A 25,080-nucleotide genomic window follows, 5' to 3' on the forward strand; every position below is an offset into this window, starting at 1 on the left:
CAACTTTCTAAGAGGATTTGAAGAACATGTATTAGGTAAATTCTGATGTCATTGAATAAAGGAGAAGAGTAGGAGAAATTGAAAAGATTGCTTGAATTTTACATTTGTTTTTAAACTATTTAATTTTAGGTCTTTGTTGAGAATCAGGATATTGTCAACAAGACATTAAAGAATGTTCTGGTTTTCTATTTTGTTTTTGAGACAGTAGGTTTGTGAAAAAAACAGTAACTCAAGTCAATCAACAAGCACTGATTAAATGTTTATTATGTGCCAGGCAAAGGCATTAAGTACAATAGCAGGATATCTATACTCTGGTTTCATATCTCCTTTGGTAGGACATGACATTTTACACTAAATGAATGAGAGGCAGGTACCAAAGTTCTGATGGAGCCTCATTTTGTTTCCTTTAGCCAAATATTTCCACTGACTGTGATTTTCTCATCTGCAGATATTTAAATATTTTAGTGGATCACTTATCTCACTGGTTTGGATATTTCCACCAGTGTTGCAATTCAAAATTTATCTCAAGCCACTTTCTCTTCCATGTTCTCCCATAAGTTTCCTAAAGGGGGGGGCATCCTTGGATTCTCTTGACATCATGATGAACAGAGCACGAGCCCATGACTATCTGATAATTTATTCTATTGATGGCATCTTTTATACAGCTTCTCCTGTTTAGTGATAGATTACAGCCAACTCATATCCCACCATGCATCTCTGCATTGCCCTTTGGGTGATTTTCAACTTCAGTTCCTTAGAGAGCTAGTGTCTTATATCTTGCAGTCATAGATTGCTGGAACAACATTGACATTAAAAAGATGGGCCATTGTTGGAGGAAGATGCTCAAGTTTCTTAAAAGAATTTGCAATTTCCCTAAGGCAATCAAAATAAACTTTGAATTATTATCTTATATGTGATGAAGGCATATGAGGAAAGGGATTTTAGATTTTTTTTTAACTTTAGCCTGTAGCAGGGTAGACAGGGAATGACTAGCCTCTGTGAATACTAATACTGATATATCTGAAAATACCTCTACCTGGACAATTTGATTCATCTAGATGACTGCAGTGAGGCAGCGAGGCAGCCGAGGGCATGAGTAATTTACAATCTGCTATTCAGTTGTCCTTTAAGTCCCAGCTAAAATCTCATTTTTTAAAAGGAGTCTTTCCTGATCCCCCTTAATGCTGGTGCTTTCCCTCTATTTATTAGTTCTAATTTATCACATATATCACTTGTTATTGTATAGTCCTTTGAATGTTGTGTCCTTCCTTAGTCTGCGAGTTCCTCAAGAGCAAGGGTATCTTTTGCTTTTCTTTGTGTCTCTAACACTTAGTTCAGTGCCAGACATATAGCAGGTGCTTAATGAATGGTTTACTGAATAATTGTTTGCTTGTGTGTGTGTATTTCTCACATGAAGATGGGAAGTAACAGCGTGAAGGGAAAAAGGATAACCTTAGAGTCACAGCTAGAAGAGATTTTGCAGATGGTCCAGTCCTGTCTCCACATTTCAGAGATGAGTTTCCCAACAGAGACCCATTGAAGTCGAATTCACCTAGGGCCACACAGTTAACTGCAGAGATAAGACTCAAACCCAAGAATCCTGAATCCTAGTCTGAAAGACTCCCCATGCCCACTGCCCCAATGCTACATGGTCCTTGTATTTACTTCATTTTTTAAAAACTTTCTCTTCTATAGCTTTTCTGCATCCTCTAATATCACCTCCTCTTCAGTGTTGGGAGCTGAATTTTGAGCTCTTAGAAACCTGTATGACATTCTTAGTAGAATGTAAACTCCTTGAGGCCAGGGCTCATTTTGATTTTATGCCTTTTATATCCATAGTATTCAGTACAATTCAGTGCACTGAAAACAGACACGTAATGTTAACTTATTAGAGAATATTATGAGCAAAAGCATGGTCATATAGTTAATTTTCATTTTATTGGAATTAATGAAATTTGGGGAGTAAAAACAACCCCCAATTTCTCAGTATTATTTTGCCATGGTGTCTTTTAAACTCTATATGCAATGGGAGTCATCAGATGTACCCCTCCCATTTGCTCTGGCTAAAGTACCCTGTATTGGAAAAAATAAAATATAATAAACTATGAAGTGGCACTGAGCACCCTTGGAATATTTCAGTTGGATCATGTAGGCTTTGGATTGATGCCAAAACGCCTAGCACTGTGGGATCGATATGGGCATTGCACAGTTCCTGTGACAGCAAGAAGGGGATACATTCTTTGGGTCAAGAAAAGGTTCCCATTGAGAAGACCTGAACAAAAATAACGCTTCTATTCTGCCTCCCACTTCTTCTTCTTCTTTCCTGAACCTGTGGTACAGAAATCTCTCTAGAACTTCCAGTGGGGCTTGGGGAGAGGGGTTCCCCTCCCAGTGGCTTTGGTGAATGCCTGGAGGAGCCAAGTTCACATCTCAGGACCCAGCCTATCACTTCTGCTTTGTTTCTTTGCCCCTTCCTACTGCCCTCCAAGTAATTATAACAGAAAAGTGATGCTGAAATGGACAATTAACTTCTTGGGGGCCACCTTCTGTGTTTGAAAGATCAGGAGATCCGAGATCCATGAGTTAGAGATAAATATCAGGAGGAAGAATTTGCTGCAATCACATCCTCCTCAGAAAATACAGTCCTCAATAGGATTATGAATTAAGCTTTGGGATGGTTTGCCTGTATCACTGGAGGGAAGGTAAAATAGATATTTAGCAGTCCCACAAAATGTTTTCTTTTAAATACGAATCCCTTTGAGCTAATATATTGAGTTACACAAGATAATTCAATGTTTAACTCTGTCAATGCACTTGTGTGACTATTTTGTGTCTTAAGAGACTTTATATGAAGGAAATAAATAGTTATGCTATATATGACATATATTGCACATCAAGTACATTTTAATCTCTTTTGGGGACTCTAGATCTGAACCAAGCGTAACCTTTAAGTTCTTTTCCCTGGGGCTTTTGAGCCTTAGATAAATATGAAATGAATTGACCCTTTTTTTCAGAGTTCAGGCTCCACAAGGACTGAACTTAGGTCCATATGCAGGCCTATTACTGGGGCCTCTTATCAGGAAAGCAAATTCTTAGTCCTCTCAGCCCAAAGATGTGATCTTTAGTGACAAATATATTTTATTCCTCAAGATATTTCCCATTTTTATATATCTATATAGAAAATTTCAAAGACTAGTCTCTTCTATTACTTTGTTTATTCTAAAAGCCCTGTATGGAAAAGCAAGCATTATTTTTATTTCATAAATGAGAAAACTATAAAACTATTGAACTAATAAATAAGACTAAGATCTGGTTCTATAAAAAACAAATAAATTGGAAAGAGTATTGGTTAATTTGATTAGAAAAAAAGAGAATCAAATTACCATTATCAAAAAAGAAAAGGGTGATTTCACCTCTAATGAAGAGGAAATAAAAGCAATTATATTTTTTGCCCAATTATATGACAATAAATCTGATAATCTAGGTGAAATGGATGAATACTTACAAAAATATAAATTGCTTAGATTAACAAAATAGGAAATATAATACTTAAATAAATCTATCTCAGAAGAAAGAAATTGAACAAACAATCCATGAACTCCCCAAGAAAAAATCCCTAGGCACAGATGGATTCACAAGTGAATTCTATCAAACATTTAAATAACAATTAATTCCAAAACTATACCAATTCTTTGGTAAAATAAGCAAAAGAGTCCTACCAAATTCTTTTTATGACACAAATATGGCGCTGATACCTAAGCCATGAAGACCAAAGAAAACTAGAGACCAATTTCCTTAATGAACATTGATGCAAAAATCTTAAATCAAACACTATCAAAGAGACTACCACAATATATTATAAGGATTATTCACTATGACCAGATGGGATTTATACCAAGAATGCAAGGCTAGTTTAATTCTAGGAAAACTATTAGCATAATTGACCATATAAATAATCAAACTCACAGAAATTCCATGATTATCTCAATAGATGCAGAAAAAGCCTTTGACAAAATACAACACCCATTACTATCAAAAACACCTGAATGTATTGGAATAAAAGGGTCATTCCTCAAAATAATAAACAGTATATATTTAAAACCATCAGCAAGTATCATCTCTAACAAGGATAAGTTAGAAGCCTTCCAAATAAGGTCAAGAGTGAAGCAAGGATTTCTGTTATCACCACTATTATTTAATATTGTACTAGAAATGCTAGCTTTAGCAATTAGGGATGAAAAAGAAATTGAAGGAATTAAAGTAGGCAATAAGGAAACTAAACTATCACTCTTTTCAGATGATATAATAAATAGTATCCTTAGATAGAATCATAGAAAGTCAACTACAAAACTAGTTGAAATTACTCACAACTTTAGCAAAGTTACAGGATACAAAATAAACCCATATAAATCACCAGCATTTCAATAGATTTCCTACAAAACTCAGAAGCAAGAATTAGAAGTGAAACTCCTTTTAAAATTACTTGACAACATACAATACTGGGGAACCTACTTGCCAAGACAAATGGAGGGATTATATGAACATAATCCCAAAACATTTTTCACACAATTAAAATTAGATCTAAACAATTGGAAAAACATTAACTGCTCATGGGTAGGCCAAACTAATATAGCAAAAATGACAATCCTATTTAAATTTATTTACTTATTCAATGCCATACCCTATAAAACTACCAAGAAATTTTTTTATAGAATTAGAAAAATTATAACAAAGTTTACATCTGGAAAAACAAAAAAATCAAGAATATTAAGGGAAATAATTTTTAAAATGTGAAGGATAGTGGCCTAGCAGTACCATATATACTAGATGTACTATAAAGCAGTGGTCTTTAAAACAATCTGATATTGGCTGAGAAATAGAAGGTGGATCAATGGAATAGATTATCAGGGAATGACTTCAGCAATATGGTGTTTGATAAACCCCCAAATCCCAGCTTTGGTGATAAGAACCCACTATTTGACAAAAACTGCTGGGAAAATTGGAAAACAATATGGCAAAAATTAGATTTAGATCAACATTTCACATTGTATACCAAGATAAGATTAAAATGGGTATGTGATTTAAATATAAAGAGTGATATTATAATTAAATTAAGAGAACATAGAATAGTTTACCTGTCAGACCTACGGAAAGGGAAAAATTTATAACCAAAAAAGAGACAACATTACAAGATGTAAAATGAATGATTTTGAGTGTATTAAATTAAAATATTTTGTATAAACAAAACCAATGCAACCAAGATTAGAAGAGAAACAATAGAATGGGAAAAATTTATAACAGATTTATCTGATAAAGGTCTCATTTCTCAAATACATAAAGAACTATGTCAAATTTATAAGAATCAAAGTCATTCCCTAATTGGTAAATGGTCAAGGATATGAATAGGCAGTTTTCAGATGAAAAAATCAAAGCTATATGAAAAATGTTCTAAATTCCTTTTGATTAAAGAAATGCAAATTAAAATAACTCTGAGGTGCCACCACACACCTATAAGATTGGCCAATATGATAGTAAAGGAAAATGATAAATGTTGGTGGGAATGTAGCAAAAATTGGGACACTAATGCATTGCTGGTAGATTTGTGAACTGATCCACCATTCTGGAGGACAATTTGGAATACTGCCCCAAAGGCTATAGATGAATGCACACCTTTTGATCTAGTAACACCATTAATGAGTCTGTATCACAGAGATTTTAAAACATGGGAAAGAATCTGTACAAAATTACTTGTTGCTGATCTATTTGTGGTGGCAAAGAATTGGAAACTAAAGGGATCTCTCTCAATTGGAGAATGGCTGAACAAACTGTGGTACATGATGGTGATGGAACACTATGGTGCTATAAGGAATGATGAACAGGATGATTTTAGAAAGAGCTGGGAAGACCTTCATGAACTGACACAGAGTTAAATAAGCAAAAGTAGGAGATCATATACACAGAAACTGATATATTATGGAATGCTCACATGTGATAGACTTTGCAACAACTGATAGCAATTAATTCTGAGGACATATGAAAAAGAATGCTATCCACTTCCAGAGAGAAAATTGTTGAAGTAGAAATACAGATAAAAACATAATTTATCACTTGTTTATTTGGGTATATGTTTTTTGTGGTTTGGTTCTATAAGATTATTTGCTTAAAAATGAATAATATGGGAATGTGTTTTGTGTTATAATACATGTATAACCCAGATTGAATTGTTTATCTATCATCTCCAGGAAGGGGGGAGGAGGAAAGAAGAGAGGGAGATAAATATGGATCAAATGACTTTGGAAAACTTGTGTGGAAATTTGTTATTAAAATAAAATTTAATAAAGAGAAAAAGTTTAAGGAGGCTAAATGATTTGCCCAAGAGCACAGAGTTAGTGTCAGGACCTGTTATAGAATTCAGGCATTTTGTCTCTCATTAATATGCTCTTTCCATAAGCTCATGATGACTCCTAACCACCACATTTATTTTTCTCTTCAAAGAAAAGGGATATGGAACTTCTTTAATTTGTTCTTCAAAGTTTAAAGCTGAGGGAAATTTATTCTTGCTAATTTATGGAGTGATTTACTAATAAGATTAGGAGGAAAAAAACTTCATTAGGGACATGGAAGAAAAATGTTCCTTTATATGAATCAAAAATGGAAATCTGCAGTGTTATTTCTAAGACACAAATGTGATAGTTTGGGATTTGGGGGTCTGGGGTTCTTAAAAATTGCTGTCTAACATCCACCCTCTGCACAATCTGTGGTACCACAAACAGCTTTCCCAGACAGGAAATAAGGAAATCATCTTATCTTATTTCTATTTGAATACTTCTAGTGATCAGAAGACTATTATTTCATAAGGAAATCTGGCTTCACTGTCACACATTTCTAATCATTAGAATGTTCTGCCTTTTATTGAGTGCTTCCCTGTACCCATTTGTCCTATCCCTGCCATTCTGATCAATACAAAATAAGTCTAAAGTCATTCCCCAAGAAATAAGTGCCCCCAAAATAATTCTCGAAATAAGCATAGCAAGCTATGATCCATCTCACTAAATAATGCTTCAACTCCCTAATTGTAAGAGAAATAAAAATTAAAACAACCCTAAACTTCTGGGAACCTGGCAAGGATGATAAAAGATGGGCACATTCAATATAGGAAGGGTGGTGGAAAGATAGTCACCCTAATGCATAGTTGGTGGAGTTGTGAATTAGTATAAGCATTCAGGACAGCAATTTGAAATTAAGCAAATAAAATAAGTAAGATTATGAGGAAACAGAGCCTGTGACTTAATTCCCTTAATGTTCACCATGGAACATTACACAGAGTAAACAGTTAATGTTTTCCAAAATAATCTTCCTAAAATACAAGATTAATCATGTTACTCCAGTGTCCAAGAAACTTCAGCAGCTTCCTAACACCTTTGGATAAAATATGAATTTCTCAGTTTGGTTTAAAATGTCCTTCATAATATGTTTTGCATATATATTTCTAGGCTTGATTCTCTTTTATGTACATTATTTTCCAGATAGACAATGCTACTCTGTCTTTCCCAAACATTGCCCTTTATCCTCGACCTTTCTGTCTTTGCATAGGCATTCTCCTACATTTGGAATGCACTCCTTCCTCCCTTCTGCCTTTTAAAAATCCCTAGCTTCCTTTAAGGTTTAGCACATGTACCATTGCATTTTTGGGAAACATCTTCCCAATGCTTTAGTTGTTTGGAATCTCTGCTTTCTGCTCAAATTATCATTCATATATTCACCGTGTTTCATCCCCCTAGTAGACAGTAAGCTCCTTGAGAGCAGGTTATGTTTCTGGTTTTGTCATCTCCCCTGGTATTCCTGGGATAGTTCCTTGCATATAATAAGGACTTAGTAAATGCTCCTTGGACTGGGCAGGATTGGTTTGTGGAGTGAATGTTGAATTAGAATAAAAGTAAATTGTAATCTTACGAGATAAGAGATTGCATTTTAAGCCACACAAGAAAGATTGCTATGAGTAGACTTCTATAGGACTATTTTAGAAAACAAGCATTTTGCAGTTTTCCTCTTTTTTTGAATTAATACTCTGGTCAATGTTAAATGATGTCCTTTCAATATGTGGTTCAGCAAATATATTATCGAAGAGGAATGCTATTCACAGCTGATAGAATCGCAAAACTGCAAGTCTGCTTAAGTGATGGCATTTGTTTTAGGGAAGATGAGATGTAATTCACAGAATTAGAGGTTTATGGTTCCTTCCTGGTGTAATGGACTCTTTTATAACTGAAGTTTATATTCCTGAAAGGGAAATGAAGGGTCTCGGTTTTGCTGCTGATAGAAGAGTGGAATTTGCCCCTGGATTGCTACAGAGGCTCTCAATTGCACACTTTACATTCATGCTAAGCATTGGCAGAAACTCTGTGCATAAAATATTCATTGAAAAGCTCCATGGTGAACGAACTGGAGGGAAGCACATGGTCTTCTCTCTGCCATTAGTCTTCACACTGCTAATGATGGTTGGAGAGAGTTTCCCTTCTGTACTTTACATAAAGGTTTTGGGGTACAATTCGGCTCAACACTAGTGATTTTGCTATTGATTATGTAGGAGTTATAAAAATCTATCTATCTGATTGGATAATCTTAATGCATTTTGCAGAAAGTAATTTTTGATTTGCTGAGGACACATAGAGGATACATCCCAGGCCATTGTGTTGGGTACCAAACCACTTTTACAGCTGACTGTTGGGGAGTGAGCATGGCTGGGAGACAAAGGGTTGGACCATCAGGCTGGCTTCTGGCATTCAGTAAAACTGCTGCAACTGGGTATAACATATTCTGAAGATACAGTAGAGCTGTAGCTTTGTCAAAACAGAAGACTTGGCTATATAGGGGCATCACTGATTAAGCACTGACCCCCTAGGCACTCTCTTAACCTCAGAATGCAGGTTAAAGGAGTCTATGGGTCAGCTAACATTCATAAAGCATCTACTATCTGTGAGGCACTGGGCTAAGATCTGGGAATACAACCAAAGGCAAAGGATGGTCCTTGACCTCAAGGAGCTTAAAAATAACAGAGGAAATGACACGAAAATGACTATGTACAAACAAGATCTACATATATAGAATAAATTGAAAATAATCTCAAAAGGAAGGCACAGTTGTTCAGAGGAATCAGGACAGGCTTCTTGTGTGGGACCACACATGAGGGATAGCCAGTGAAAATGCTTTAAGCAGAGAAATTGAGTATTCTAGGAACAAAGAAAATAAAATAAACAGTGCAAAAAATCTTCCTACAAGTTTGAAGCTCCATTTGAATCTGCCTATATAAAACACATGTATCCAAGAATACCGTTATTAGTGCCAAAAGGGCTTTGCCCAAATCTGTTGAATTTCTTTGCAAACTCTGAAATAAAATATTCTCTGTAAGCAACACTAAGGAGTAGTGGGAGGAAAAAAAAAAAAAAACAACAAACAACACACCAAAAACAACAACACTGAATTCAGAGAGAGAAGACCTGGGTTCATTTCTCTCTTCTCTTTCTGTGAGACTTTGAATTGAACAGTTCTGCTTTTTGGACTCAGTTTCCCCACATATAGAGTGGAGTGAGGAAGCTATATTACCTCAAATATTCTTTCCATCTCTCTACCTTTACTTATATTTAACCATTTAAGAAATCAATAAGAGCTCGCTTTTTTACAAATTATTTTAAAAAAGCAACTTACCTTCCATTTTAGAATTAATACTATGTATTAGTCCCAAGGCAGAGGAGTGGTTAAGGATTAGACAATGGTGGTTAAGTGACTTACCCAGGGTCACACAACTAGGAAGTGTCTAAGGCCAGATTTGAACCTAGAACTTCCCATCTCTAGATCTGGTTCTCAATCCACTGAGCCCCCCTCATGAGCTCACTTTTAATAGCCCTTTATGGTTTGCAAAAAAACTTACATAGCACTTGATGGGATCATATGATTTGGTAAAATGCCTGGCAGGGAGTATGCAATTAATAAATGTTTATTAATTTTACATGACAATACCTAGAGAGTTTCTATTCTTATTACCATTTTTTATGGGCGAGGAAATAGAGGAATTGAGGATGTGACTTGTTTGTGTTCTGCAAAGTAAGTGTCTGAGTCTGGATTTGAGCTCAAGTTATCCTAGTTCTAAGTCCAGTGATCTATTCATAACACCATCTCAATAAACAAATAGTAACACAGTGTGACCAGGAATTTCCCCAATATGGATACAACTAAGAATAAGGAAATAAAGAAAAAATGAGTTGCTAAGAAGACAACATTGATATTAAAGAAAAAAAAGTCCAGGGACTTCATTCTCTTGAAACCTATTAGGCCCTCACTCAGAGACAATTTATGATTATTTGTTTTTCAAATAATTTGAACAAATTGAGATACATGATTTCCAAGGCTACACAGTAGACACACAAGCAGCAAATTTAGAAACAGATGAGAGAGATAGCTATTGGCAGGGAGATATTTAGGGTAGCACAAAGAGATACATGTGGGGGGGGAATGGTAAAAAATCAGGATGAAAAGTCCCAACATATAGGGTCCATTTAGTGCAAAGTCAAACAAACCTAGAGATGCTCAGAGCCTTCAGGAACATCACTGGATTATAAGGTACAGTCACTGATGTTCATAATCATGCTAAATCATCAAGAAAATAATACATTATGTTACATAGATTATGATCATGAAAGCAGGGGTGCTTGAAATATATTCTTGGGTTCCATCTTTTGTTTTAAAAATCAGTGCTTTAAGGTGCTTGTTTTTTTCAAAGTCTTTTATAAAGAAAGTCTTGCTCTTTTCTAATGGATTCAAAAACCATGTTGTACGGTGAAGAATTGATGGAAAAGACAAGATTTCAATGAACCCGGACAGCTGTGTTCAAATATGTGTAGACTGTCATTGTGGAAGAAGGGTTAAACCAAGCTGACTCTCTCTGTGCCTTCCCAAGGTGGAACTTCAATCAATAGATGGAATTTAGAAGAACAAACATTTTAACTCAATAGAAAAGCAACCAGAATTTCTTGAAAACGGAATTAGCTATCTCAATAGGTAGTGAGTTCCTTGTCTGGAGAAGTGTTCAAATGATCTTTATGACAACTTGTTAAGCATATTATTTAAGGAGGTTTTTGATAAGATTCTTGGATGTCCTTAAAATTGTTTATTTGGAAATTTTAGTTACCTAGAATTATTCATTTCTTTAAGGCTCCAAATAAAAGAAATTTTATTCTATGGTCCTATTGATCTAACACCTTAAAAGAAAAATTACCTGTCACCAACAAGCTTGATCAATTATTGGAATATCAGCATCATGCAATAGGAGGTTTTGGCAAGTCAGGTCAATTCAACAATGCCTCCTACGTGTAAGAAAAGGGACAGGAAAAATAGGAAACTGATAGTGAAAATTTGACGAAGGCTCAGGTTTAGCTCCAGGATTTGATTTGTTACGTGTTAGGCGTATTTTTGCCTTCTGCTGGAGGTGTTGTCAAGACCAGGCTCTTCTTCAACTCCTTTTTTATTTTCAGAGAAATCAATTTAACTTAATGTACTAAAAGTATTTATTATTTATAAAATAAAAAAGAGCCCATGACGTGGCCAAGCCCAAGAAGTATCCAAAGATACAAAAATCAAACTACAAGAAAAAAATAGTCCTCTAGAGAATTATAGCTCACCCCCAAAAACTGATGAGAGAAACACATCATTTGAAGAGAGAGCACTGTAAAAAATATTTCTACACATCACAAAAAAGTAAAAACTGATCATTATATGAAAGAAAAAATGTGTTTTCAAAATTTTAAACTTTAAAAACTGACATCAACTTTAACAAAATAGTAATAAAAATGTCCTCTTTCATTTGTGTCCCCTTATTATGGCCTTTTAAATGTATCTTTCCCATTGGTGTTACTGTTATTATTTTAGTAGGCACTTAATAAATGCTCGATGATTGATTATTTGCATACTTGTAGTCCCTCTATGTATTATTGCTCTCATTCTTTCCATACTCTGTATTTTTCATATAATTCATTCTGTATATCTTTGTGTTTTCCTAATGGGTAATTCCTTAAACTACAAAAGTATTATTTTATGCTCATGGACCACCTTTTGAGTCACCTTGCTTCCGCCCCTTAACCTCTTTTGCTTTTTTCTTAGAATCAATAAAGCCATTTAAAATGAGTTGTCAGTGCTAAATATTCCCACTAGCTTTAGGCAGCCACCCTTCTCCATTTCCTTTTTTGTTTTTTTTTCCCTATAATGTGCATGAAAGTAATCAACCCAAAGGTATAGTAGTGCTTGGAGGAAAGAGAACAAGTCAAACAATTTGTTCTTGGAAATAGATAACTGAGGAAATAAATGCTTCTTTACCAAAACAACTGGTCTCTCTCTCAAAGTTATGTTTACCCTACAGGGAGCTCAAGATCCTATACTACTCTGTGGTAACAACACTCATCTATTTCAAAATTTTATCTTCTGTCATGAACCTGGTATACTAAAAATAGAAAATAACCTAAAGCTTCCCTCAGTGGTTCAGAAAAAAGATCTTGAAATATCTCACTTTCTGAAGTATAGTCTAAAAAAAACCATAGGACCTTGAAATTCATTTTAGGGTATGGAGGCTTCAATTCACCAAGCCTTAAGTCCACACTGCCTATAGTTCTGATCCCATTAAAGCCTCTTAACATTCTGGACCTTTAACTACTTGGAGATTTCAAAAACAGGAAAAGGGAAAACTAACTTCACGTGGACTTACTATTAGCTGTCTTCAACCTGATCTAGATCTAAGCCAAAGTACATTCTGGATCTACTCCAGCAATGTTCAGTGTTGGAGCTCAAATATTCTGTTTGGAGCTCACCAAGGCTCTGACTGATTCTCTGCTCAGTTCTCCTAGGTCAGTATTGCTTTTGGGGGATTTCTGTGGCTTTAAAATTCACTCCTGTTTGGCCTTCCTCTTCCTTTAAATATCCCTGCCTTCAAGTCAAGAAGACAACATTCTGTTCCCAGTTTTCCTTACTTAGGCTCCATATGTCCTTAGTGCCAAAGGTCTCCTGGGAGTGACAAATGATAGGCTATGCATATAGTGGCCAAGGAGTAGTGGTGCAAATATGATTAAGTTGGCAAGTCTTGGCAATGGATTGGATATGGGAGTGTATGTGTGTGTGTGAAAGATAGTGAGGAATCTAGGATGACTCCTAAATTGTGAGTCTGAGAGATAGAAGGAGGATGTTGCTATGTATAGAAATAGGGAAGGGTGGGAGGAATATTTAGAGGAAAAGATAATAAATTCCATTTTGGACATATTGACTTTTTATGATGTCTACTAGACTTTGAGATATCTGAAAGGCAGATGTAGGTGTGAGATCAGAAGTCAGCAGAGAGGTCAGGGACAGGATAGATAGATTTAAGAAATGTTATCATAGAGCTGGTAATTAAATTCATGGGAGCTAATGTAATCACCAAGTAAAGTAGCATAGAGGGAGATGAGAAGAGTGATCAGGATAGAATCTTGAGGGATACCTATGGTTTAACGGTATAATCTGGAGAACCCAGCAAATGAGACTGAGAAGGAACGATCAGAAAGGTAGAAAGAGGACCAGGAGAGAGTAGTGTCTGGAAAACCAAGAGAGGAGAGAATATCAAGGAAAAGAGAGAGATCAACAATGCCAAAGGCTGCAGAGAAGTAAAGCGTTCCGTGAGTGGATCAAGAAAAGGCCTTTTGATTTGGCAAAAAAGAGATCATTAATAACTTTCGAGACAGCAGCTTTGGTGGACCGATAGGATTCAAAGCCAGATTGTAAGGTGCTAAGAAGAAAGTAAGAGGTTAGAAAATAAAGACAACTGCTGTTGTTGGCCTTTATGAAGAGTTAGCTACATTGGGCAAAAGAGATATTGAAGAATAGTTAGCAGAGAAAGAAAATTCATGTAAGTTTGTTTTTCAGTTTAGGGTAGTCATAGGTTTGTTCATAGACAGTAAGAAAAGTACCAGTATAAAACTGAGGCACTAATGCATTACTGGTGGACTTGCAAACTAATCCAACCATTTTGAAAGACAATTTGGAACTATACCCAAAGAGCTATAAAACAATGCATACCCTTTGATCCAGTAATACCACTACTAGGTCTGTATCACAAAGATAAAAAAAGGGAGGGAGGGGAAGGACCTATTTTCACAAAATTATTTATAGCTGCTCTTTTTTTGTGGTGGCAAAAATCGAAAATTGAAGGGATGTCTATCAACTAGGGAAATGGTTGAGCAAATAGTGGTATATGATGATGATGAAATACTATATAAGAAATGATGAACAGAATGATTTCAGAAAGTTGGAAAGACCTACATGATCTGATTCAGAGTATAATAGTAACAGCAATATTGTGGAATGATAAACTGGGATACACTTAGTTACTCTCAGCAATACAATGATCCAGGACAATTCTGAGGGACTTATGACAAAGAAAGCTACATATCTCCAAAGAAAGAATTGTTGGCATCAGAATGCAGATCGAAGAATGTGATTTTTAACTTAACTTCATTTAGGATTTTGTTTGGGGGGTTTTGTTTTATGTGATTATTCTCTTCCAACAATGAACAATTTGGAAATATGTCTTGCATGATAATACAAGCATAACCCAGATTGAATTGCTTTCCAGCTCTAGAATGGGGGAGGGAAATGAGGGAAAAATAACTTTAGGAAATTTATGTGGACATCTGTTATTACATGTAATTGGTAATATATATTTATTTATTAAATAAAAGGAAAAAAGCCAGTAGAGAGGGGGAGATTGAAAATAAATGAGAGTGGGGTCAGTCTGTTAGAGGAGACAGGATGGAAAAGGATCACTTGAGCAAGTGGAGGGATTAGCCTTGGTAAGGAGTAAGGCCACTTCATCACGTGAGACAGCGATGAAAGAGGAATGAGAGGCAGAAGGCACTTGAGTAATAGCAAATAAGGAAAAGGGAATTCATGGTGAATGGCCTCAATTTTTTTCCTGTAAAATATGAGGCAAAGTGTTCTCAGTTGAGAAAGTAGGAGTGGGGAATGAAGGAATTTGGAAGAATCCTAAATAATAGACAGTCCAGTATGGCCAACTGATATCACATCATTGCATTTCAATACAATAAATAGGTTTACTCTAAAGTTCTAAACCAATACAACACTCTGATAGTTATGCTTGGAGTCCCATAGGGGCTCTTTGTAATCTATAACACATTGGTCCATTTAGCATTTTAAACAATTTTGCCAGGTTTAGGGAGGAAAATGAGGGTAGTCATCTGCCAACAATAGCATAATTGATCACTCCCATAGAACTTTGTGGAAGATTTGTTTGTTTATAGAGAAAAATTGAGAACCAAGTAAATACCCAACCTTTTAGAAGAGCATCACTAGACTCCTCAGGAGTCTTCCCAGAATCAGAAAAATCTCTACCTTCCTATTGACATGGGGCACCAAAGTACATGGTAATTATGGGAGTTGTGTATGATATCCATGTGTCCTATTGTTCATGATATCTTGGCCAGGAGTGGTGTTGTCTGGGATCAAATATAAAATTCTTTGGCACTTAAAACCCTTTCCAACCTGACTTCAATCTACCTTTCCATATTTATACATAACTTTCCACCATGAACTTGACAATTCAACCACAAGAGTCTTCTTGCTTCCTTATCCAGAACATCCCAATGGTCACATCTATGCCCTAGACTTCCTGCTTACTTCATTTCTGTCTCTTAGTCACCAGTTACCTTCAAGGTTCAGCTGCACCTCCTAAATATGGTCCTTCTTGATCCCCCTAACTGCTAGTACCAGCACCCCTCCACCGCTCCTTCCCTAGCCAACTACTCGGTATTTATTTTTATAAGTTTACATTATCTCCCTTGATTGAAGGTAAGTTCCTTTAAGTCAGGGGCTATTTTGGATTCTGTCCTCGTATCCCCAAGGTCTAGTATAGTCCTTCTTCACATTGTCTAAATAAATGCTTAACAAATTCTTCCAGCTTGATAGCTTGATTGATTGACCACACAAGCTTTAGGGAGAGACCTAGGCTTCTTGGAATCTTAGCTATGTTAGATCATGGTTGTCCCTAAACATATAGTATTGTGGTTTGGAACCTTTTGGCTTTGGCTCACAAGTTTCTATCTTGAGCACCATTTTTTACCAGTCTTTCACTTCTCAAAAACCTGGGTCTCTGTATGTAGATAAGTACTCCCTGCATGCCCTCCCACTGTGTGTTTTTCTGCTGATGAAAAAGAAAATGCATGCTAGAAAGCTCAGGTACTATAGAAATACTCGACAATAATGAATGAGCAGTTAAAAGCTTGAGTTATTGACCTAATATGAAGCCACTTTATTTATGTAGAACTTCAATGTTAAAAAAGGAAAGAAAAGGAAAGAAATCTGGTATGAGACCTCAATCTATTGATGCCCGACAAAAGCAAAGTTTTAAGCTATTCTCATATCCACCAAGAAAATTTCCTGCATCTGAGATTTAATGAACTGATTTTATCCAATTCAGTCTCTGGATTTATCAAATCAGACTCTTTCCACTTGGTGTCTCATTTCATTTTGCCAGAATGTGAATTCAAAGGAACTTCTAGAACGGAGAGATATCCACTGATAATCCTAGGCTAATCAAACCAGAATGGACAATGGGGAAGCTGACATTAATATTAGTTAGGGAAGTGTCTAAGGGCAAGCATAGTAAATTCTTTTCACTGTAAGTTGGGGCAAGACATTTAACCTTTCTTTGCTTGTATAAATAAGAATAAATAATCTCTCCTCCCTTGACTCACATTGGTTTAATGAGGATTAATGAAATAATTTCACTGATAGAAAAGAGCAAACAGATGCTCAATGCACAAAGGAGAATCTGATGACCCTCTTATTGAGAACTTTGGGATCATCTATGATAAGAATTCTTAAGTTGTTTTGTTTGTATTATTGATCCCTTTGAAAGTATGTTTAAAAACCATGCATCCTTTTTCAGAATAATATTTTTACAATTTAATTTTTTAAATTCAATTATATTTTTATTGAACAAGAGTGGGTTTTCTTTTTCTCCTATTCTCTCACTATCATTGAGAAAAAGAAAACAGCTTTATAATCTGCTTGACTATTTGCATAGTCAAGCAAAACAAATTATTGCACCAATCATGTCCAAAATATGTCTCATTCTCCAACCGAATAGTGGGTATCATGTTCATCATGGGTCTTATGACATTATGATTCGTTATTATAGTGATGAGTATTCTTAAATCTTTCAAAGATGTTTGTTGTTATAGTATTATTACTGTATAAATCTTTCCCCTTCTACTCATTTCATTCTATGTCAGTTTATACTAGTTTTTCCAGGTTTCACTGAAAAAAATCCTTTTTAGTATTTATGATAGCAAAATACTATTACATTATTAACCAGAATAATGTAACTATAAATAAAACAATATAATAAATGTTAACTAAATAATATAATAATAAAATAAATCATTGCAATCAGAATGATGTTTTAAATGCATAAAGCCCATAAGCTTATAAAATAAAGCAATTATATTTAAATACAATTATAAATATGTAATAAAAGTATACATAGACATGCACATATATGTATATATATGCATACACACATATATATGAAACATGTATATGGGGAGAGAGAGAAAGGAGAGAAACAGGGGGAGAGAGAAAGAGAGAGAGAGACAGACAGACTAAAAGACTTCAGGTTAAGAGCCCTTGAAGCAGTGATTCCGTAAGTGGGAGCTATCGCCCCCTGGTGGGTGCTGCAGTGATCCAGGGTGGCTGTGATAGCCACAGGTGCATTTATCTTTCCTATTAATTGCTATTAAAATTTTAAAAAATAATTTCCAGGGGGCTAAGTAATTTTTTTCTGGAAAGGGGCGGTAGGCCAAAAAAGTTTGGGAACTACTGATCAACCACCTCATTTTACAGCTAAAGAAAGGATCCCAAAGAAGAATTGATTCATTCAAGATCATGAAGATGGAAACCTATAAAATACCTTGAAAAGAAAGCCTAATATAAACAATTCTTGATACCTACCTTGGACAGAAAATAATTTAAAATGGTTTAACAAAGTACCTCTGAAACTTTTAACAAATGGACAATAGCCTACAATATGGAAGCCAAAAGAGTGATTATAATATTTTCTTTTCTTCTACCAGAGGAAAAAAATCCAAGATCCCTGTTTCTCATTGAGCTGACCAGGGATGTAGATACTGTTGTGTAAGGTCTTTTCTGATATTCATGATGGAAAAAAAAAGAGGGGAAGTCTTTAACTCCAAGTGAAATGAGATTTGTGTCAAGTTGAGGACAAGCCCAGGGGCTGCATTAAGTGAGAGAAGAGAAGCTGAGAAGCCAGAGAGAATGAATGACAAGAACAACACTTTAATTATGGTAAGTAGAAGCCTCAAGGCCTTCTTACTGGAACCTAGCTGAAGACACTGGAGCTTTGGGCAAAAGCCATGAAAGTATCCCGGTGAATTATAGCTACTTGTGCTTTGTAGAAAATCAGGGATTCTGAACTAATAAAAGAGTGTGAATGTGGTACCCAGTTATAAGAAGGGATTTTTATTTCTTTAACTATTTCTCTGATTATTCTATTTAAAATAGTGATTTCAATTAATGTTATGTTTAGCTGTTTTTTTTAAAGAATTTTCTTATTAAGTTCCTCAAAAAGCATTTAATAGTAAATCCATGATACTTACAATCCACATGTTGTCAGTTGCTTACACTACTGGTGTAAATCACTGGAGGTAAATAACCTTCGAAAGACTCTGATTATAAATAGAGGTTTAGGGGCTGGACCTGTGATTTCACTCATAGTGTTGAAAAAATTCCCTGGTGAAGCTTAATAGTAGGTTGACACTTTCTCTGAAACTTAATAGTATTAGAGAGTTACCTAGAGAGCACTAAAAGGCTAGACTAGAGATACACAGACTGTATGTATTAGAAACAAGATTTGTACCCAAGTATTTCTAGTTTTTGATTCCAGCAATGTCTATCTCCTAGGATATGATGCCTTATCCAAGTATTTTATAAAATGATAGTGAATGTCACAATGCCCTTCAAATAGAGATTTATCTCTAGATCTAGATCAACTTTTCTCCATTCCTATTAACAAAAAAGAAGAAATAACTTAGAATGCATTCCACGATAGGCACACATATATTAATTTTAAAATACATACAAAAGTTGAATCAATAGCCATTTAAAATTTTTTAAAATCTTAATCTGTTTTCGAGTGGCTCTGCAAATTACCAGTTCAGTATGTAAAATCATTTTTCCTTCACATCTGAGTATTCAGCTATGTTGAACCTCTGTCCTTATTGAAAGAGGATCATGAAATTATTGAAGTCATTCCCAAGTGACAGCGTTGCTCAACGGCTATCAAATCAGTTCATTAAGACTCTGTCAGGCTGGTGACCTGCCATCTCAGGTAAAAAATTAATTTTCTGTCTGGAGTAGCACAGTATCTATCAAGCATAAGGAGCAAATAACACCTATATGATTAATTTGGTGCTTGGTCTTCACCATAATTATCTTCTATCCCTTTATTATGCTGATCATTCATTACATACTATTAGTAGCCTACCTTGGAAAGACCCTCCTCTCTCTATCAGGGCTTCAAGTTCCTGCTAGACTATGTAGGTAAATGTTACATAAAAGCTCATTAAAAGACCATCTTGAGGCCAATTCAGAGAAGGCCCTGAAGGAAGAATCTAACATTTCTTATTAGCGTGTAGTTTCTTTGACATCTGCCTATCCTGTTAATCCTGGAATAGGAGTGCCACATTGAACTGTTGGGATAAAGTTCCATTATTTAAAGAACAGAAAAGAATAAAGAAAGATATAGGAACTCAAAGGTAGGAATGTGGCTTTCTTAGTCAATCAAGACTCAAAATTGATACCTATAATCATGGTAACCTCTTTGAATTCTGACATTTTTCATCCTCAATAAGATGATCTACCGGCCTTTTGTCAGGCTATAAATAATAAACTCGGGTTTTCCTTTATGGCTAGGCTTTCACAGACTCACAGAATTTCAGATTTGGAAGAAACTTTTGTAGTTATCTAGTTCAAACCATAACGTGAAAGAAACTATGGCATGGATGACAAGGTACCATTTATTCTTTGTTTGAAGACATATAGTGAAGGAGAACCTACCAGTACTTAAGATAGCACATTCTGCTTCTATTTAACAATAATTATCAGGAATTTTTTTCTCCATTTTTTAACCTCTAATTTGCCTTTTTGCAACATATCTTCCATTAGTGTGGTGACTTTTTCTGTTCAAGGCCTATTAAATAGGATGATATGCTTTATTTATTTAATCCTTATAATACTACTACTATTGGGTCTGAAATTTCTAAAATGCCAGTTTTTTGCAATACCTTTAAGGCATTAATGATTAAAAGAATAATTTTCAATGATGACAGTCTTCCCTGGTGAAATAACATTTGGGAATTTGTATCCAGTTCAAGATGTCACATTTCTGAAGGGTCGCCGGCAGGCTAGAGCATGTCCATAGAAGAGTACCCAGGATGGCAAGAGTCTCGAAATCAAATTATAGGAGAATTGGTTGAAAGAATTGGTGTTTGGTAGCCAGAGGAAATGAAGTTTTAAGTGGGGCGTGTTTAAATTCAAATTTTGAAAAGTTTTCATTTTGAAGAAAGATTGGATGTCCTGCTTGATGTTAGAGAATAAAATGATTAAAATAAGACAAACTCTTTTTTTTTAAAAAAAATATTTAACTTCATTAAAGTAAGAAAAACTAGAGTCCCTCTCCTTAGCACCCCCTTCCCCAAATTAACTAATTCCCCACTACTCTGAATCTCCTCCCATTCAAAGTTTTTACTAGGCGGGGGATTGGTCCTTATATAGACCAATCCCATGCCCGGAAGTAGGGGGTGTGGTCTCTCCCTAGCATAGGATTGGTCCAATTCAAGACTAATCACAAGCCAGGAAATGGGGCATGTTCCCTCCCCCAGCAAGGGATTGGTCCATTCAAGATCAATCCCATACCAGGAAGTAAAGGGGAGGGACCGCTGGGGCACACTGGGGAATGTAGTTTCCCCAGCCACTACACTTTGAAACCAACAAGAATTAGGAACAATGGGTAGAAGTTACAGAAAGACAGATTTCATCTCAATTCAAAGGACATCTAACAATATATTGAGAATGTTATTTGAATGTGAGCTCCATAAGGGGAGGGAACTGTGTTTCTGCCCTTTTTTTCTATCAGTGTTTTCAACACTGCTCTGCACATAAAAAAAATTACTTTTTTAACTCTTACCTTCTGTCTTAGAATCAATACTGTGTATGGTTCTAAGGCAGAAGAGTGGTAAGGGTGGGCAGTGGGGATTAAGTGACTTGCCCAGAGTCACACAGCTAGGAAGTGTTTGAGGCTAGATTTGAACCTATGACCTCTTGTCTCTGGCCCTGGCTCTCAATTCACTGAACCACTCAGCAGCCCCCTACACACAAATATTTTGCAAATGTTTATTTTTTTTTACTGTAAAAAGGACTAATTTGAATGGGAATGGAATGAGGGGTAGTGAGTTCTTTGTTGCTAGATATGCTTGTTCAAGGATTATCTGGCTGGTCACTTATTGAAAATACAGCGAATACTTTATTATGTGGGAAAGAGAATGGATTATAAAATCTCTGAAGTATTTCTATGATTCTGTGCTTTTGTGATTAAGAGGGTCTTGACAATCAAGCTGTTTTAGTGACTCAAAAGGGACCTCAAAGCAATCACCTCCCAACCCTGTAACAATCCTCCTTGTGGTTATGTCTGATATCTTGACATTAGATAGATATTCATCCCTCAAGATCAAGGATTCTTAGGAGTTCTTTTGTGTAATGGACTCTCTGGATGCTCTGGTGAATTCTATGAATGCCTTAGTATAATATTTTTGCTATATAAAATAAATTCAAAGGATTACAAAGGAAAATAATTATATCAAAATACATATATATGTATATACGTGTGAGTACATATACTGACACCTTTATATCTATATGTGTATACGTGTGTATGTGTATAAACTTCACTATTACTGCTCAGTGATAGGAAGTCTATAAAACCTAAAACTGGAGAAAAGAGTGAGAGACTATTTGAATAAGAGGCTAACAGGAAAAAAAGAGATCATTAGAACTATAAAGTAAGAGGATGAATTATTACCAAAGTATGGCATATCACAGATTTTTTTTTCAAAGGACAGGAAGCAACTCCCCCAAAAGAAAAACCAAAAAATTTAAGTCCTATTTTTCTGTATTGCCACCTCAAACTCAGCTGTCCTCCAACCTCCAAACTCATTCACTGAAAAATCCTTAACTTGATAATTGATACCTAAGCTGCTGTTAGACAAAGATGAAGATAAATGCTTTTAGAATCCTTGATAAGAAAATTAGGAATGTAGAACCATTTTTACCATGAACTAGTGATGGCATTTATCCCTAGATTCTACTTTTGTGACTAGTAGGAAAGAGAAAGAAAAGTTAGAGTGAAATTTTAGCTTTAAAGTTAAAAAAAGAAAAAAATCTTGAATGATATCCTGCAATTTAAAAAGCTCTTCACTATTTCTAATTTTTGTTTTATCTCTTAAATATTTTTATTTCTCTCACAGAATGATATGTTTTAGTTAGAAGTGACTTTAGAAGTCATCTAGTTCAATTTCTCATTCACCTAAAAAATTCACATGAGAATATTCCTGGCAGATGGTTATCCAATCCTTGTTTTAAAATTTTCAGCAATAGGGAATTTGCCCCTTAATAAGGAAAGTACATTATAATTTTGGTCTGCTTTTGTCATTAGAAAATATCATTTCATGATCATTCTATTGCAAATATTAATGATATGGAAATAGGTTTTGAACAATAAAACATGTAAAATCCAGTGGAATTGCTCATCAGCTCTGGGAGGGGGATGGAGGAAGGGAGGAAAAGAACATGAATCATGGAAAATATTCTAAATTAATTAATCAATAAAAAATTTAAAAAAGAAAATATAATTTCATATCAGGCTAGTCTTTTTTTCTGATACTAACTGGATCAGTAGAAAGACGTGAGATTTGGGAGTCAAAGGAAATGGATTCCAAACCTGATTCTTCTATTCACTTGTTCTGTTTACTATTCTACCCACTTGTGTATGTCTATACAAGTATCTGGTCCTTGGTGTTCTCATAAGTACAATAAAAATATTTGACTAGATGATGGGGTCAGTGAATTTGGTTTTTAAAAATATATTTAGATAATTATTTCAATATAATGAATTCTTTTGTAATTCTATATATTTTAAGTATATTAAAAACTTTATTATGAGAATGGGACTATAGGAATCACCAGTTTGCCAAAGGGACAGATATAAAATTAAGATATAAATATAGTTAAGAACCCCTTGACTGGGTGATTTGTAGGTACCTGTGATAACTTTAACGATATATCCCTTGATTTGCCATGTAAAGATAGCCATAGTAAAGGTAAACCTTCTTTGATAGCCTTTCAAACCATTAAAAACAGGTTTGTCCTGAACAAAATATATATTCCTGGGGAAAGTATTCAAGACATGATAAAGATCCAGCTCTCTATCATGCCAGCTCATACTATACTGCTATGATGAATTTCTAGTGATATGTCATCCATGTCCTGGCCCCCTAATGATGGGTATACCCTAAGACTCTGTAATGGACAATCTTCTCTTAACCCTCTATATCTCAGCAGCTTTGATGGATTCATTTATTGTCTCTTTTTTGACCACTTAACAAGCTATAGAGTTAGTTTCAGTCTTTCTCCTAAGTTCTTGTCACACATCATCAACTTTCTATTGGACATTTCTAACTGGATGGCCCATAACCATATTTTCAAAATAGAACTAATTATCTTTTCCCTAAAACCTATCCTTTTCTGAAACTTTCTCATTTCTGTTGTTGGCACCACCAATCTTTTAATCACCTAAGTAAGTGATCTTGGAAATCATCTTAAGCTCCAAACTCCTCTCCCCCTCACCCCCAATTTCTGATCAGTTTTTAAGTCTTGTTCATTCTACCACCACCATACCCTTCACTTTTATCTGAATATTACTAACTCCCTAGCTACAATACTAATTTGGGCCCTCCTCACATCTCACCTACATATATATATATATATTATTGATCTAATCATTTTTCATTTTGCATGATATTCTCATTCCTATTTATATAACTCTGTTCAGGCTAAATAAATAAAATAAAGCAAACACAAAAAAATAAAAACGAACAAAAAAATCCTGTAACCTGAGGTAGCATTCCTCAGCACAATGGAACCCTGGGGGAGAACCAAAAAGTTAATAATTAAATCTTTTGACCTAGTTGCTAACATTTAAATAATAAATCAATAAAAATAAGCAAGGAAAGGAAAAAATAACTCAGCTTTTAAAAGATATTATGGGAGGGCAGAGAAAACCTTAGCTCAAACTGAGAGGGCAGTAAAGTAAAAACGGCTGCTTCAAAAACAGCAAAGAAATACAATAAATGGCCACAACCTCAAAAAGATCTTTTGGAAGAGCTTTAAAAAGACCTCATAAATCAAATGAGAGAGGTTGAAGAAAAGTTGGGAAAAAATAAGGCAATGTAAGAAAATCAAGAAAATTGTAAAATATAATCCAAATAGAAAAGAGATCCAGACATTCACAGAAGAAATAATGTATTGAGAACTAGAATTGGACAAGGAGAAGCTAACAATTTCCTAAGACAACAAGAAATAATAAAGAAAAATCAAAAGAATGAAATAATGTGAAATATCTTATCACAAAGACAATTGACATGGAAAATAGATCAAGGAGACACACTATAAGAATAGTTAAAGGGCAATTGGTGACTCAGTGGATTTAGAGGCAGGCCTGGAGATAGGAGGTCCTAGGCTCAAATCTGGCCTCAGACACTTCCTAGCTGTGTGCCCTTAATTCCCATTGCCTAGCCCTTACCACTCTTCTACCTTGGAACCAATACACAGAATTGATTCTAAGATGGAAGTTAAGAGTTTAAAAAAAAGAACAGTTGGACTCTCAGAAATTTATGATTAAAAAATGAGTTTAGATAC

The 25,080-nt window shown here is 35.1% G+C and overlaps 1 protein-coding gene across 1 annotated transcript in view; it reads right to left on the reverse strand.

Annotated features, from left to right (window-relative positions):
• The window catches only part of VWC2 (von Willebrand factor C domain containing 2), a 191,842-nt gene that overhangs the window by 114,785 nt on the left and 51,977 nt on the right, over positions 1-25,080 (reverse strand). The gene's annotated exons all lie outside the window — the stretch shown is intronic.

Source organism: Gracilinanus agilis, chromosome 1, assembly GCF_016433145.1.
Source record: "Gracilinanus agilis isolate LMUSP501 chromosome 1, AgileGrace, whole genome shotgun sequence".
NCBI lineage: Eukaryota > Metazoa > Chordata > Mammalia > Didelphimorphia > Didelphidae > Gracilinanus > Gracilinanus agilis.